Source organism: Colossoma macropomum, unplaced genomic scaffold (assembly GCF_904425465.1).
Source record: "Colossoma macropomum unplaced genomic scaffold, Colossoma_macropomum, whole genome shotgun sequence".
NCBI classification, from domain to species: domain Eukaryota; kingdom Metazoa; phylum Chordata; class Actinopteri; order Characiformes; family Serrasalmidae; genus Colossoma; species Colossoma macropomum.
The window spans coordinates 2,852,226-2,867,378 of record NW_023494799.1 but is presented as its reverse complement, the minus strand read 5'-3'; the positions used below and the strand labels follow the sequence as shown (position 1 = coordinate 2,867,378).

General features: G+C 36.3%; 1 long non-coding RNA gene across 1 annotated transcript; it reads right to left on the bottom strand.

Annotated features, from left to right (window-relative positions):
- Window positions 1-405: 405 nt before the first annotated feature.
- Window positions 406-11,723, bottom strand: LOC118818964. The gene is made up of 4 exons (XR_005008126.1): window positions 11,542-11,723; window positions 1,659-1,715; window positions 879-992; window positions 406-515 (listed from the first exon to the last, which is right to left on the bottom strand). It is a non-coding gene; the product is annotated as an uncharacterized LOC118818964 (long non-coding RNA).
- Between the last annotated feature and the right edge of the window lie 3,430 nt (window positions 11,724-15,153).

Here is a 15,153-nt window from a genome sequence, read left to right as displayed (position 1 = left end):
TGTGACTGGTGTTGAAGGTGGAGTTGTGGTGTCAGTTGTTCCTGTTGGATCAGTTGAAGTTGGAGCGGTGTTTGTGGTGTCGGTTGTTATGACTGTCTGGGTGACTGATGTTGAAGGTGGAGTTGTTGTATCTGTGTCAGTTGTTCCTGTCGGTTCAGTTGATGTTGGAGGGATGGTTGTGGTATCTGTTGTTATGACTGTTGAGGTGACTGATGTTGAAGGTGGAGTTGTGGTGTCAGTTGTTCCTGTCGGTTCAGTTGATGTTGGAGGGCTGGTTGTGGTATCGGTTGTTGGTACTGTGGGGGTGACTGATGTTGAAGGTGGAGTTGTGGTGTCAGTTGTTCCTGTCGGTTCAGTTGATGTTGGAGGGATGGTTGTTGTATCTGTTGTTATTACTGTCGGGGTGACTGATGTTGAAGGTATGGTTGTGGTGTCAGTTGTTGCAAGTGGCACTGTTGGAGAGGTGGTTGCTGGATGTACAGTGGTTTGCACTGCAGCATCTGTTGTCGTTGAAGCTGTAGACAATAACAGATCTGTAAGTGAATTTGCCAGTGGTGAAACTGTGCCTATAGCAGGTGATGACAGTTCAGTAGTTATTAACAATCATTCTGTACACGTGAATGGCTTATCGGTAGTAATTTTAGATGTATCTGTATTTTCTGATGATGAATCAGTAGTTATTGTTGGTGTAGCTGTAGTTTCTGATGATCGATCTTTAAGTGTTTCAGCTGTACGGGATTCTGTAATTATTGATCAATAATTAGTAGTAATTAATGATAAATGCGTTATTGAATAATCCACAGCCATTGGTGAAATAGCACTTGCTGAAGGTGTAGCTGTAGTAATAGATAAAGACCCAGTAATAATAGATGACATACCTGCAGTTATTGATGGAGTCTCTGTGGATATTGATGATGTGTCTGTAGTCACTGATGGTGTAGCTGCAGTTGTTGAAGATGGATCTGTAGATGTTTCAGCTGTAGATGTTGAATCTGTAATTATTGATGATAGATCCACACTTATTGTTGATGATGACAACTCAGTAATTATTGATAATGATTTGGTAGTTATAGATGGCATTTCTGAAGTTACTGAGGACACTGCAGCTACTGATTAATCTGTAGTTATTGATCATAACACTTGATATTAATGTGGCACCTGTAGTTACTGGAGAATTTCATAATTATTGATGAAATATCTGTGATTTCCAATAACAAATCTGTAATTATTGTGTCTGTATTTACAGATAATGACTGTGTGGTTTAATTACAGTTAGCTAGATATTGATATGATATCTGCAGTTATTATTAATGTTTCTGTAGTTATTGATAAATATTTTATAGTAAGTGATAATGGTTCAGTAGTTACTGATTGTATATCTATAGTTATTGAGAACTATTGATAATGTTTCTGTAGTTATTGATTGTGTGTCTGTAGTTATTGACCATTATTCTTAATGGTTCTGTAGTTATTGATTGTTTTTCTGTAGTTATTGATAATGGTTCTATAGTTATTGATTCTCTTTCTGTAGTTATTGATAGTTGTTCTGTATTTATTGATTGTCCGTCTGTAGTTATTGATAATGGTTCTATAGTTAATGATTCTCTTTCTGTAGTTATTGATAATTGTTCTTTAGTTATTGATTGTATCAGTGACACCTGTAGGTGTTGGAGGTGCGGTTTGCTCTGTTGGTGTCCATGCTGTCATATCGCTGGCTGGAGTTGAATCAAAAACAAACAGACAATTTAATTAATCAGAATGATGAGATTTCGTTAATTAGCATCACAATTCAATGCCTGTACCAAAACAGTGACAATTCATTTTAACAAGTTAATCTTCCCACTTATCTTTATTTCTTAGAATTAAACAGGCTGCTTTTGTTACTGTGCCTTTAAAACTGACATATGCAAATGACCTCTGCTCTGATTGGCTACCCTGTATTGTGTATCATTTAAATAGAAGTCTGAGCTGAAGCACTCCAGTGTGCTTAGCTAAACTGCTGTAGGCTGAAAAAGTGAATATATTAGGAAAATGTGTGGGTTTTCATGACCTTACAAGAACAAAGAATTCGAGTTTTAAAAATTTCAGAAATTCAGAAAGAAATTCAATTTTCCATCATATGGGCCCATTAATGCACACTAATGTGCCACTGTATGGGAATGAATTGCCATGCATATTCATTGTATGACTGACACTATTCATTTTAGTTATGCACTTCAATACAGGCTGACTCATGAATGTAGAAACATTAAGCTGTTCTTTTTGTTTTATTTGAAAAATTGCATTCCAGTTGCACATTGGGTTACATCTTGAACCCAGCGGTCATTGGGCGGAAGCCAGGATACACCCTGGACAGGTCGCCAGTCCATCACAGGGCTTTGCATAAATAATTATATTTAAATGTAAAGAATTATATTTACAGTTAGTTGACATCTGTTAGAATAATCATCAGAAAACCTGCATACTTCTTCTGAGTAGGCTTTCACACAGTATTAAAAAGAGCAAAGAAACACATTTTCTTTTGAAGTTCAGGGATGAAATAACTGGAGATCAGTGTCGTCTCCGACACAGAAAACCTGGTGGGGCACAATGAACCGTAGGGGCAGCAGCGACTCGTCAATGAAACTACACATAAACCTGATCCAAACCCACAATTCACAAATTAATGTAACGTGGTGCAGGATAATATGAGTGATATGATAATGATATTAGATCTCACAAAACCTGGTTATACAGCATCGCATTACAAATCCAACATTATCAAGCAGTAACGATCACTGTGGTCTGCAACTACACATCCAAACAACATTTCAGAGCAGGGAAACACGCTTTCAGGGCTTTAGGAATAACATGCCCTGTAATAATGACTCACCAGTGATGTTGCTCTGACTGCTCAGAAAGAAAAGATGCAGGACGATCTTTCATCTGAGCAAACTTGTTTAAAACTTTTCTCTCAAAGTTCACCATTCCATGAATGAATTCAAGTGATATCATAGCAAGAGCTGGTGAGGAAAGCAGAAGTGTTTTTAGCTACATTCACAGTTAGCCATGTTTTTCTCTTGAACTTCTCTGGATTGAAGGTGCAGTTTTTGTCCTTTCCAGATTGAATGATGTTGAAATCCGCTGGCTGGTGTGTCCCAAATGTTTAATCTCTAATATTTATTCTAATGTCAGGGTACCAAATTTAAATTTATTACATTTTCGACTTCACTCATTATATCACCTTTCTATTATGAGTGGCTACCACAACTGCTGGAGAAAAACAGGCTTGCGGATAAGTAAACAACAAGACTGTATCAGCTGAAACACATAATGGGAAATTACTCTCTGTTAAAGCCTGTTCTGCGAATTCCTGATTGTAGTGTAAACTTGAAGGTGCCCTAACGGGTTTTTCAAAGCTGTGGTGACAGGTTGGAATGCACAAACTAGCCAGACCCAGTCACAGCGGGCCATATTCAGTGTCGAGGTAAGTCTGCTTGGCAAGGAGATAACAGAAACTTTAAACAGCAGCAGCTGTGTTGGCATTTACAGCAAGCGGAAATAAGTGACTGTTATTTCTGCTCCCCAATCACAATCACTGAGCAACAGCTTCAACACAATGACAGAACAATGGCAGAGAAACAGACTAAAGTCATCAGGGTTTCTGAAGAATTTACGCTGAACTGCTTTAAGGAATGGTGTCGTATTTCATGTCAGAGATTCATGAGTCTCTCTCTGTTCTCTCAGCTAACGATACTACGCTAGTCTTTTTTCACCTCATATCGGCCAGCTTGAAAACAGAGTTTGTGAAGAGGCAGTAAACTGACACCAAATCTACCAAGTTTTATTTAACTAAATGTATATCAGTAGAGTGGAAAATTATCCATTTAGATAAACCTGCTGAATCTTGATAAGGCTTAATAACAGGATTACCAAGGCAGTATAAAGTCCCCCTCTGCTGCCCACTACACTCTCTCTAACTGAGGGATGAATCATAGTTTCTCTTGCCATCATCACTTCATCACCAACACTGCCCATATGTTTTTAGAACAACAAGAACAGAGGAACCCAAGGACGTCACCTGTGTGGAGGAACTCAGCTGTTTTGGAAAAAAGACTCTTTTCAGGGCTGGTACAGCTGAGAAGCCCTCAGGTTTTATCTATTAATCACACGTATGAGTTTGTGTGAATCTATCTGAAGATAATAGCAGCGCAACTTCCTCAGACATGCTTAAGAACATTTAACCCTACTTAAGACCAAATTACTGGGTGTCAAATTAGATCATTTATTATCTTGGTCTGATCAAATCGATCACATTTGGCTCTGCAGTCTCTAGGAAGTGTTCTTCACTATAGCTCGGTCACTTATTTTGTCACATCTGGGATACTGCCCAGTGGTTTGGTCAAAGGCTACTGGGAAACATCTAAAGTAACATCATAGAACAGAACAGAGCAGTCAGATTAGCTCTTCATTGTTCTTTGCTTGAAATGCATAAATGATTTTAATGGCTAACTGTGGAGGCTTTGTTCATGGGCATAACACACGTCAAGTGAGTACTGGTCAGTTGTTGGTGCCAAGTCCATGATCAAGTTGTATGAAGAGAACTGTTCTCTATAAGACGGGTTGGAATATGATCCCTATTAACATCAAACTGATCATAAGTAGATTTTCTTTCAAAAAGCCATTTAAACATAATTTGATGAACCTTAAATAGATGTTATTGTAATATTGCTGTTTTTAATTGTTTTTTGGGACATTCTTGTTTAGGTTTACCATTTACCGTTTCATTTGTTGTTTGGTTGTTCTGTTTTTGTTTTTGTTTATAGTAGAGGATTTTGCAATTACTCTTGAATGGACCCCAGAAAGCCTAGCCATCCTTTGAAGTCGCGCTCCCAATCTCGTCTTCCTCACTGCGCACTAAACAGGAGGAGGAATTCCACCCATCATTCAAAATTTCTGCATGATTAATTAATGATTGTTTTTGATTACATCACCGTGCACCAGTGGGCAGGAGGGAAAAATAATGTTAACCAATTAAGGGTGGGCATTATAGTGATATTTATCTTTGTCATGATAAATTACGCCACAATTTACCTCCACATAGTTAAGTGGTTGAGATGTAAACAGAGTCATTCAGAGTGGTTTGGTGTGAAACGCTCTGTTCTAGAGAAACTTACAGAGTCAGAATAGTTCACAGTGGTGGTGATAGGAACCAGACGTCCACCTCTAAAAGCTCCCTCACAGAAAGTTACTATATGAAATGGTTATGAATTCACTGCCTGATGACTGAGACGCTGTTTTATGATAGTTTTTTGAAGATTTGGGGCTAAAATGTTTTTTTTTTATCCATTCATGGTGGAATGATACATGCAGGGTGCTGTGAGGCAAAATAGTCACAAAAGAAGACTTATTATTTTAGATTTTCCACTATTTTCCATCATCAACATTCCATATAAACTCAGAAGACTCGTGTAGGTTCACTGGTGGTTCTGGTTAGTAAATAAAATGTCTATATTTGTGTTGTAGTCATGGCGACCCCTGGTTCCTATCACCACCACTGTAAAGACATCTGAACCATTTCACACCAAACCACTCTGAATCACTCTGTTTACATCTCACACACAGATATTATGCAGGAATTTTAAAAATCTGTGCAGAAATGTTTAGCCGTGTGTAGGTGACGTTTCTCTTAGGCTGAAATCCAAAAGCCTTGAAATATAACTGAAAAAGGCAAGTGGTGGGTTTAACGTCATGCAATACAAGTGTTATAAGCACTACACTTACAGAGACTGACCACCTAACCGACTCCCAACAACCTAACCTGTCCGAGCAGCACTGCTTCCCAAGCACCAGTCAGAGTAAACTAAAGTATTAAACAATGCAAAAACACCTGGAACTCTGAAAAAACCAAAACCATTCACAAAATGAGTTCAGATGTATCTGCCAATTCTTCAGGACATCTACAACTGCAGGGTGATGAAGTGCACCAGCAAAATAACAGCTTATCCCTCTCATTCAGTGCCATCAAAACCAGCACAGCCAGACATGCTACACTGTTAGAAATAAAGGTTCTGTTCAGGTACATTTTTCATTCATCAGGGTTCAACAGTGGTTTTAAGGTCTGATTGTGAACCTTAAATAAGTTTTTCCAGGTGAAAAGTTCGTATTTGTACCTTTTCATAACCGAATGTTTTAAACAGAACAGTAAAATAAAAGCCTGGAGATGAGACGGGGTGTGTGGAGTCAGTACAGCTTAGAACATATCATTTCAATGGATTATGGTTCAGTTATGTTCCCTGACTAAAGGTACTGAGATGGAGCCTTGAGGGGACCACCCCAGTGACAAGAGGGGGCACTGACCCAGTGACAGTTTACTGCCTTTCTGAGAGTGTAACAGCTTTTCCCCCAGAGCTGTATATAGAACCATTTCATACTTAAATGGTTCTTTGCATGGTGAAATGGTTCAGATTGATGGAGAGTGAATTGAATATGGTTCTATACAGAACCTTTTTAAAAAGGATTCAATATATGACCAAAAAGAGTTTTTGAACTGTTACGAGCTTAACATGGTAACAATAACAGAACTCTTTTTGGTTCTATATAAAACCATATACAACACATTCACCATACAACAATTTCACCATACAAAGAACCATTTAAGCATGAAGTGTTTCATGGTTCTAAACAGAACCACTCCCTTTACTCAAGAACCCTTGAAGAATCATCTTTTTTAAGCATGTATAGATAATTGTTGCAACAAACATTGAACTTGAACTTGACTGCACAGTAACTCAACCTGACCTCAATAAATGATCACTTGCCCTGTTAATATCACAATTTGGCCGCGAGGAAATGTCCTGGGGTTTTGTTTTAACTAAATACATATACAGTCATATGCAAACATTTCGGTGCCCCTGGTTAAATTCCATGTTTTGTTGTTTTTCTAAGTGTAAATAGGTGCACATTAAAATGCACAATAACTGTTTATTTGCTAAGTTTAACATGTTGGGGAAAAATAAAACACAAAATTTGGTCTGTACAAAAGTTATGGCACATTTTATATTGTATATTTTCTCAAAATGTTAAACTACATAAATAGAAATTATACTCTTGAATGTAAAGAATAACAACAAACAAAAGCAACAAGTGAATCACAAATACACTTGAACACTCAGTCAACCGGTCACACCTGAAGCTCTGAACAGCTTCTTCATGTTAAACAAGAAGCTCAGTTCCATCAGGTCATCTCTAAATAGGTCAACAATGAAGGCTCAATTGCTCCAGATAGCATTGCATAATACATTTTTTTCTTGTAGACTACACCCTTCAAAAGATGGTTCTTCAAGAGTTCTTTAAATGGTTCTATTTAGAACCATGAACACTTCAAGAAGAATTTGCATGCTTACCTGATTCTATATAGAACCTTTTTGTAAAGGGTTCTATATAGCACCAAAAAGGGTTCTTCTATTGTTACAAGCTTGACATTTTCAAAAAGGTTCTATATATTCCATATACAACACATTCTCCATCAATCTGAAGAACCATTTCACCATGCAGAGAACCATTTAAAAATGCAAATGGCTCTTTGAATGTTCATGGTTTTATGCAGAACCAAGGTGCGAAATACAAGGGGTCCTGGGGGATCTGGGACCCCTTAATTAACCTATTGGACCCTCTACAATGTCTCAAAATCAAAATTCTGGGGCTCCCTGAAAATTAACTTCTTATGACGTTTTGCTGTCTGTTAGAGAAAAACAGACACTCAAATCCAGATTCAGTGAAGCTGATTGTTTGTCTGCTTCACCCACAATCAGCTTCTGTCTTTGGTGTTCTTAACTAACTAACAAGAGTTTGGAGTGAAGAGTGACTGTTCCTCATTTCTCACACTGAAGACAGAAGAGGAGACGAGGAAGATCTCAGTTAATGTGAGGAAGAGCGCAGAACCACACTAGAACAGAGACTTTACAGAAGAAGAACAAAGATTTTGCTGTCATTAAAGCTGGCATCTGCGCAGCTATGGTGAGTAAGTTAGTAGGTTGCTAACGCTTGAGTAACCAGCTAACATGGGACCCCCCAAATACACGGGGTATTTTGCACACTGTATAGAACCATTGTCTATACTGAAGAACTCTTGAAGAACCTTCTTTTGAAGGTTTTGAAGAACAATCTTTTTTAAGAGTGTAGAATTTACAAATAGACAGAAATATGAGCAGGTTCCTGACATTCAAAGTAAGAAAAAAAGTGCTAGCATGCTAATTCTGTTGCACGCTAATAAAATGGTGATGCTGTGGTTGCAGTTTATCACCACCAAATTATTGCCAGATTGTTTCCTTGAGACTTCATGAACTCATCTGACACTCTGACACCTGAGATTTGTTTCTGTGTGGGTTGCTAGGTATGCTACTGCAAAACTAGCATTGCTCTGAGCCACGTATCCTACACTGTGGACACGAGGCCTTAAAATCACCAAAACAGCAAAATCACAGAAAATTCTAAGATCAGTTAACAGCAGTGCAGCTAATAGAGAGGATGAGCAATTTATAAGTTGTTATTTTGAGATATTTTAACAGAAATGACAACCTGCTAGTTACACCAGATTTAGGTAATGAAATAAGTCCAGAGTAGATTTAGGTGGTGAAATGAGTGCAAAGTAGATTTAGGTAATGAAATGAGTCCAGAGTAGATTTAGGTAATGAAATGAGTCCAGAGTAGATTTAGGTAATGAAATAAGTCCAGAGTAGATTTAGGTAATGAAACAAGTCCAGAGTAGATTTAGGTGGTGAAATAAGTCAAGAGTAGATTTAGGTAATGAAATAAGTCCAGAGTAGATTTAGGTAATGAAATAAGTCCAGAGTAGATTTAGGTAATGAAACAAGTCCAGAGTAGATTTAGGTGGTGAAATAAGTCCAGAGCAGATTTAGGTGGTGAAATAAGTCCAGAGTAGATTTAGGTAATGAAACAAGTCAAGAGTAGATTTAGGTGGTGAAACAAACAAGATGTTTTTGATTTAAGCCCTATTCAGACAGGATTAGTTTTCCATGTGTAGGTGGGTAACGCCAGTTTACCACAGGACGTCTGTAATGTCCCTGATAGCAAGAGGACAGGCGGCCAATGTTGGCCCGCTGATGGAAAAGCTGGTGGTCCACTGGCGTTTTACTCAGCATTTTCAGGGTGGCCCACCAGTGGTTAAGCAGAGTATTAGACAAAATTTCACTTATCATCACTCATTTTCCACTCACAGTCTAATTTACTTCCTTTCTTTAGTTATACTTTGTACATTTGTTTAATTAGTTTACATTTCAATTTATTTATTTTAATGTATTAGTTAATTTGTTCATTTTAATCTAGTACAGTGTCAGCAACAACATTTCTATAAAATAATTTTATTTTAGGCCTAGTCATTATTTTTCTTCTTAGTTTTTTGTCATATTTGTTTTAGTTTATTTTCTAAAATAAAAGTCTCTGTGCATTTAAAATCTATTTGAGGAGATTAAAATCTAGTTAGAGCTTGTATGCAGGACAGTAATCTGGGTGGTCCGAGGGAGGACCTGCAGTGGCAAACAGTCAGTGGGGTGCCGACATTATCAACCCAGCTGACCGATATATGCTCGCTATCTGGGTGTTTATGACCGATTTGCACAAGATAAGAAATATCAGTATAAAACAGGGATGGACGCGGCTGCTCAGTTTACATCCTGTCTTTACTACAGAAAAGAGCAGAAAACACCTCAAAACATTTAACTTAGCTGTTTTTATCTGTCTTGCTATCATTAGCATTAGCATTAGCTTGGGAATTCACAGCCAGGAGACAAACCTCAAAGCATAATCCAAACTTTGTTCTGTAATTCTTATGTATTAATATTCTAACTTGAATACTTGAAGTAGGACAGTACAGACTGGCTTTATTTTAGCCACAGAGAACACAAGTAATCGCTTCTTTGAGCCTCCACACTTAAGAAACTCCTTTTCCATTTTTACTGGCCTGTTGAATTGCTTTTATTGTTCAACTCATTTTGTAGAAGGTAAAAGGTGCCAGAGTCTTTACTGTCATTAGAGTCCGCAATCTGTAACAATGGCGCGGCACATTCAGATGAGACCAAGATCACTGAGATTTTATCTAATGTTACTTTACTCAGCCTCCCACTCTAAAACCAGTCCAGTCTCAGTAGTGCTTTAACCTGATTAAAGCCTTTTTTACAATTTTTGAAACTTTTATTGTGATTTTTCATGGCTAACATTTGCGTAATTAACCAATCAATCCAAACTAATCTGCTTCATCTTGTAGTCTCATGATGCCGACGCCAGATGTGCTCTCATAATGAGAATGTCTGAGAACAAACAAGATAAATCTTGGGCTAAATTTTGGTGGGAGAGTAGACTTAAGATCAAACAACCTGACTGCAATGTTGATGATAAAATCCTGATAAATCTGAAAGAATAAGCTCTCTGGGGACCACTTTGCCTTATTATGTGATGTCCTCCATGCACATCTCCGCCATTAATGAATTTTTAAAAATATCTTGCTTTAACCTGGTAAGAGCTGTTTTTGCATTTTTTAAAACTTTTATTGAGGCAAATAACTACCGTAAAACAGTGTCTCAGACATCAGGCGGTGAATTCATAACCATTTAATGTAGTAAATTTCTGTGAGGGAGCTTTTAGAGGTGGACGTCTGGTTCCTATCACCACCACTGTGAACAATTCTGACTCAGTAAGTTTCTCTAGAACAGAGCGTTTCACACCAAACCACTCTGAATGACTCAGTTTACATCTTAATGATTTCAATGAAAAATTTTTTGCGCCTCAATCCAGCATCTAATCTGCTTATCTAAATCATTCCTGTCAGGGCAAAACATTGCACGCTTTTGCTTTTTAACATTATTTGAAAACACCAGCTTGTGTCAAAATGTTTCAGTGAATAGACAAATAGAAATGGTCCAAATGTACTTGGGATAAATGTTTTTAAATTAACTTACATTAAGTAGGTTTTTTGCTTTTCCTGTAAAGTTACCATTTGTGTGACCATGTGACAAAATGAAGAAAGTGTCCTCTCCTGTTACATAATTTATTCAGTCTGTCTGCATTTGTTGATGCCATCATATAAGTGCGTGATTGGAAGCCCATGTTTAAACATTCAACACTACCAGCATGTGACGCTCATGATGACTGTCAGAATTTCCACATTAGACGTTTATACAAAAATAAGGAACTGTTTTTTGCTTTTACTGTATCTTAACAACTGGAAATCGCTCTCCTAATACTGTCATTAAGGGCAATAAGACAGAGAACGACTAAAGAAGGCATGAATAAAACAAGTAAAATAAAACCACTTACCATATTTACCAACACAAATGTGAACACTCAGATATTTTCAGATAATATTGTCAGATAAGTAGCACAGTTGTCTATTGGATATTTCCAACAGCTGTTTTTTGCATCATAATTTAACTATCATACTTAATCACATACTTAATTATAGTCTTTTCACCTTAATTTATTGTCCCAAACCGACATTAGCATCAATGCCATCTTAAACTCTATGGAATAAAGATGCAGTCTTACCTTCTGTAGTTGGATTTTGACCTTTAACTGTCACTAAACATCCCAGAAGCAGAAGAAAGAGAAGCATTTTATTCTAATTTGTCATCAGATCAGCAGATCTGACTCAGCTGAGGATCAACAGCGTAAAACTGGAGCTTTCAGGAGCTGAAGCTTCATCAGCAAGAGCGACTTGCTGATATGGAATTGAGTTCATGCGGAAATAATGAGGGCAGATTGACAGCTCTGCAGGCTGAAATGCTCCAGGCTCCGCCCACTTCTCATCAGAGGAAAAACTGGTTCTTATGGGATTGCCAGCCTTCAGCTTAAATATGTAAAATATGCTATTCCAGTATGTCACCTGTACGGTAAAGAAAAGAGGTGGATTTGTTTGTTTATTATCTCAGAATTCTTACTATAAAATTTTAAGTTTAAATCTTTCAATTTATCTTATTGTTTAAACCTTTAGTAGTATGTTAACAGAACACTAATCATATTGTGTATTACATCAAACCTATTGTAATTTCATTTATTGTGTTACATGAACCATTTTCTGTTGCGATGTATTGTATTGTGTGTTACATTAACCGTATTGTGTTGTAATTTCATTTATTGTGTATTACATTACACAGTTATGTTACATTCCTTGTATTGTAATGTAATGTACTGTGTATCGCTTTAATTGTATTGTGTTACGAAGTAATGTATTTTGTATTGCATTGCGTGCAATGTGTTTCAGTTTCATTTATTCTGTATTACACTGACCGTATCGTGTTGTAATATCATTTATTATGTGTTACATTAACTGCATTGTGTTCTAATGTAATGTATTGTGTATTACATTAGGTGTGTTGTGTTTCAATTTCATTTATTATGCGTTACATTAACCGTACTGTGTTGTAGTGTAATGTATTTTGTATTATATTCACTGCTTTACTCTGTAATGTAGTGTATTGTGTATTACATTAATCATATTGCGTTCTGATGTAATGTAGAAAAATGCAAAAAAAGACAATCATAGAAAAATGCATTAGATGATTTTTTCAGTAGGACGACACGTTAATAAGTCAGTAAGAGCCCATTATCAATGTATTATTTCAGTATTCATTATGCATTAGTTTTTAAGTACTTAGCAATTAGTAACTGAGTACTGTGTTAACTGTCCATTATTTCATACCTTAATTATTCATTAACTGTGAGCTAACTGCTGTTTATTCCACTGTTAAGTGTGTTTACTTATTTAAAGAAGTCAAATGAGGACCTGTGCATTAGGCCTGTGAATTATCTTAATTAAGTAATTAATTCGTTTACTGATTTATCATTACATTTCACCTCCACTCTGCAGCCTACGACACAAATATAGCCATTTTATTTATTATCCAAAACCACCAGTGAACCTACACGAGTCTTCTGAGATTATATAGAATGTAGTGGAAAATGCCCTGCATGTATCCCTCCATCATAAATGGATAAAAAATATACAGCTTAGGCTGAATTCTAATTCTAATCTAATCTCAAAACTCTCATAAAACAATGTCTCAAACATGAAACACTATTCATAACTATTTCATGTAGTAACTTCCTGTGCGGGAGCTTTTAGAGGTGGACGTCTGGTTCCTATCACCACCACTGTGAACAGTTCTGACTTAGTAAGTTTCTCTAGAACAGAGCGTTTCACACCAAACCACTCTGAACCACTCTGATTACAGCTTAACCATTTAACGCAGAAATTTTGAAAAAATGATGGAGTTCCCCTTTAACCAAATTCTGTTGGTTCTGTTGTTTTGTGATTTCTGATGAAGAAATAAAATTTCTTGTCCCATAACCAGTAGCTTGCGAGCAGCAGCAAAATGTTGATGAGATTATTATCTACCTGCGTTTACAAGAAATCTTCGACATTGATCTCTGTTCTGTGGCGTGTATTTCTTCATCAGGCAGCATCAGATTTCCTCTGATTAAACGGAATTCATACCAAACAGTTCATGAACTCTGCAAGGAAGTAAATGAACTGAAAGAAACGTACTGTTTACATTCAAGCATTGCACAAGCATTTCACTGTTGTCGGAAGAAAACCTCAAATCTCCATTTTTGAGTTTTTGACATAATTTGAAAATACTTGTTTTCCTTTACATTGTATGTAAATTTTTCATGACGAATGGACTAAAATAAACGGCCCAAAATGACTTGTAAAAAAGGTCTGGTTCCATTGACTTACATTAAAAGTAAAGCAGGTTTTTTCCTTCTCCTGTAAAGCTACCATTTTGGAGATGATAGGTTTTCTTCCGACAGCAGTGATTTATTTATTTATTTATTTATTTAGTTATGCCTCCAATGTTTGCACACTTGAAAATGGTTTTAAGTTGTGGTCAATGCAGTTCTGCATCATCTTTTTCATGGATTGCGGCTCTTATCAGAGCTAAATTAATGACAGTCAAAGTGAGAATTTGTTATAGCAAAGAATTTTAAATATTGAATTGAGTGTAATCTTTTATTTCTTTGCTTCTTTGTTTGTTTTAATGCAGTTCTATAACTATGGAAGACTTGCAGAGCTTTTTACTTTCCTTTTCTTTTATGCTGGTTCTTTCTGTGGAAAAAAAATTGAAAAATATGGTAAGTATGACAGTGATAACGATGCCCTCATGTTTTTACAAAAGAATTCTCAATCTTTAATTCCAGTAAATGTTTATCAAAGGCGCGGAAGTTCAGCGGCCGATTGTCATTCTGCTAGAGCTGAAGGACGAATTGTTTGTTATTGAAATTGCACTTTTAAAGGACTCATATCATGGAAAACAGACTTTTCCTCACTATTTTGAAATAAAATTTAAAATTTTGTTGAAGTTTCTAAACATACTGTTCACTACCAGGTTCATAAAGTCCATATATGGATACTAAACTGCAAAAACAGCCTCTTTTGAATTTTTGTTTTTGTGACATCACAAAAACCAAAACATTCACATGTATCTCAGCCTAAAGCAGTTTAGCCCCGCCCATTTATGCACGTTTCAGCTCAGACTACTTTTGGAATCAGGCACAATACAAGTCAGCCAATCAGAACAGAGCTCATTTACATATATCAGTCTTAAAGAGCCTATATTCTATTTTTTTTCTTGTCAACTAATTACATTTTGTGCTGTTTTATGTTCCAAAATCATCACAGTTCATTTTTAATTTTTACAAGAGCTATTTTTGCTCTGGTGTATTTTTATATATATATACATATATATATATATAAATATATATATATATATGAGCATGAGCATTTTCCATAATTATAACTTCGTATCTCATAAGTATGACTTAAAAAGTCATAATAATTACCTACCATCTCATAATGATAGAAAATTTTCTGAGAAAGTAAGTCATAATCATGAGATGCTAAGTCATAATTATGAAATACTAAGTCACGAGTTTTGTAATCACTTCTGCAGTAGTTGTATGGAGCATTAGTTTTACCCTGCTAATGCTTAAACCGGAAGTAATTGTGACTCTTTGTGAAAAGGGCCCATTGTGATATGCTAAGTCATAATTATGAGAAAGTCAGTTATGAGATACTAAGTTATAATTATGAGAAAGTAAGTCCATTTTGAGATACTAAGTCATAATTATGAGAAAGTAAGTCAATTCTGAAATACTAAG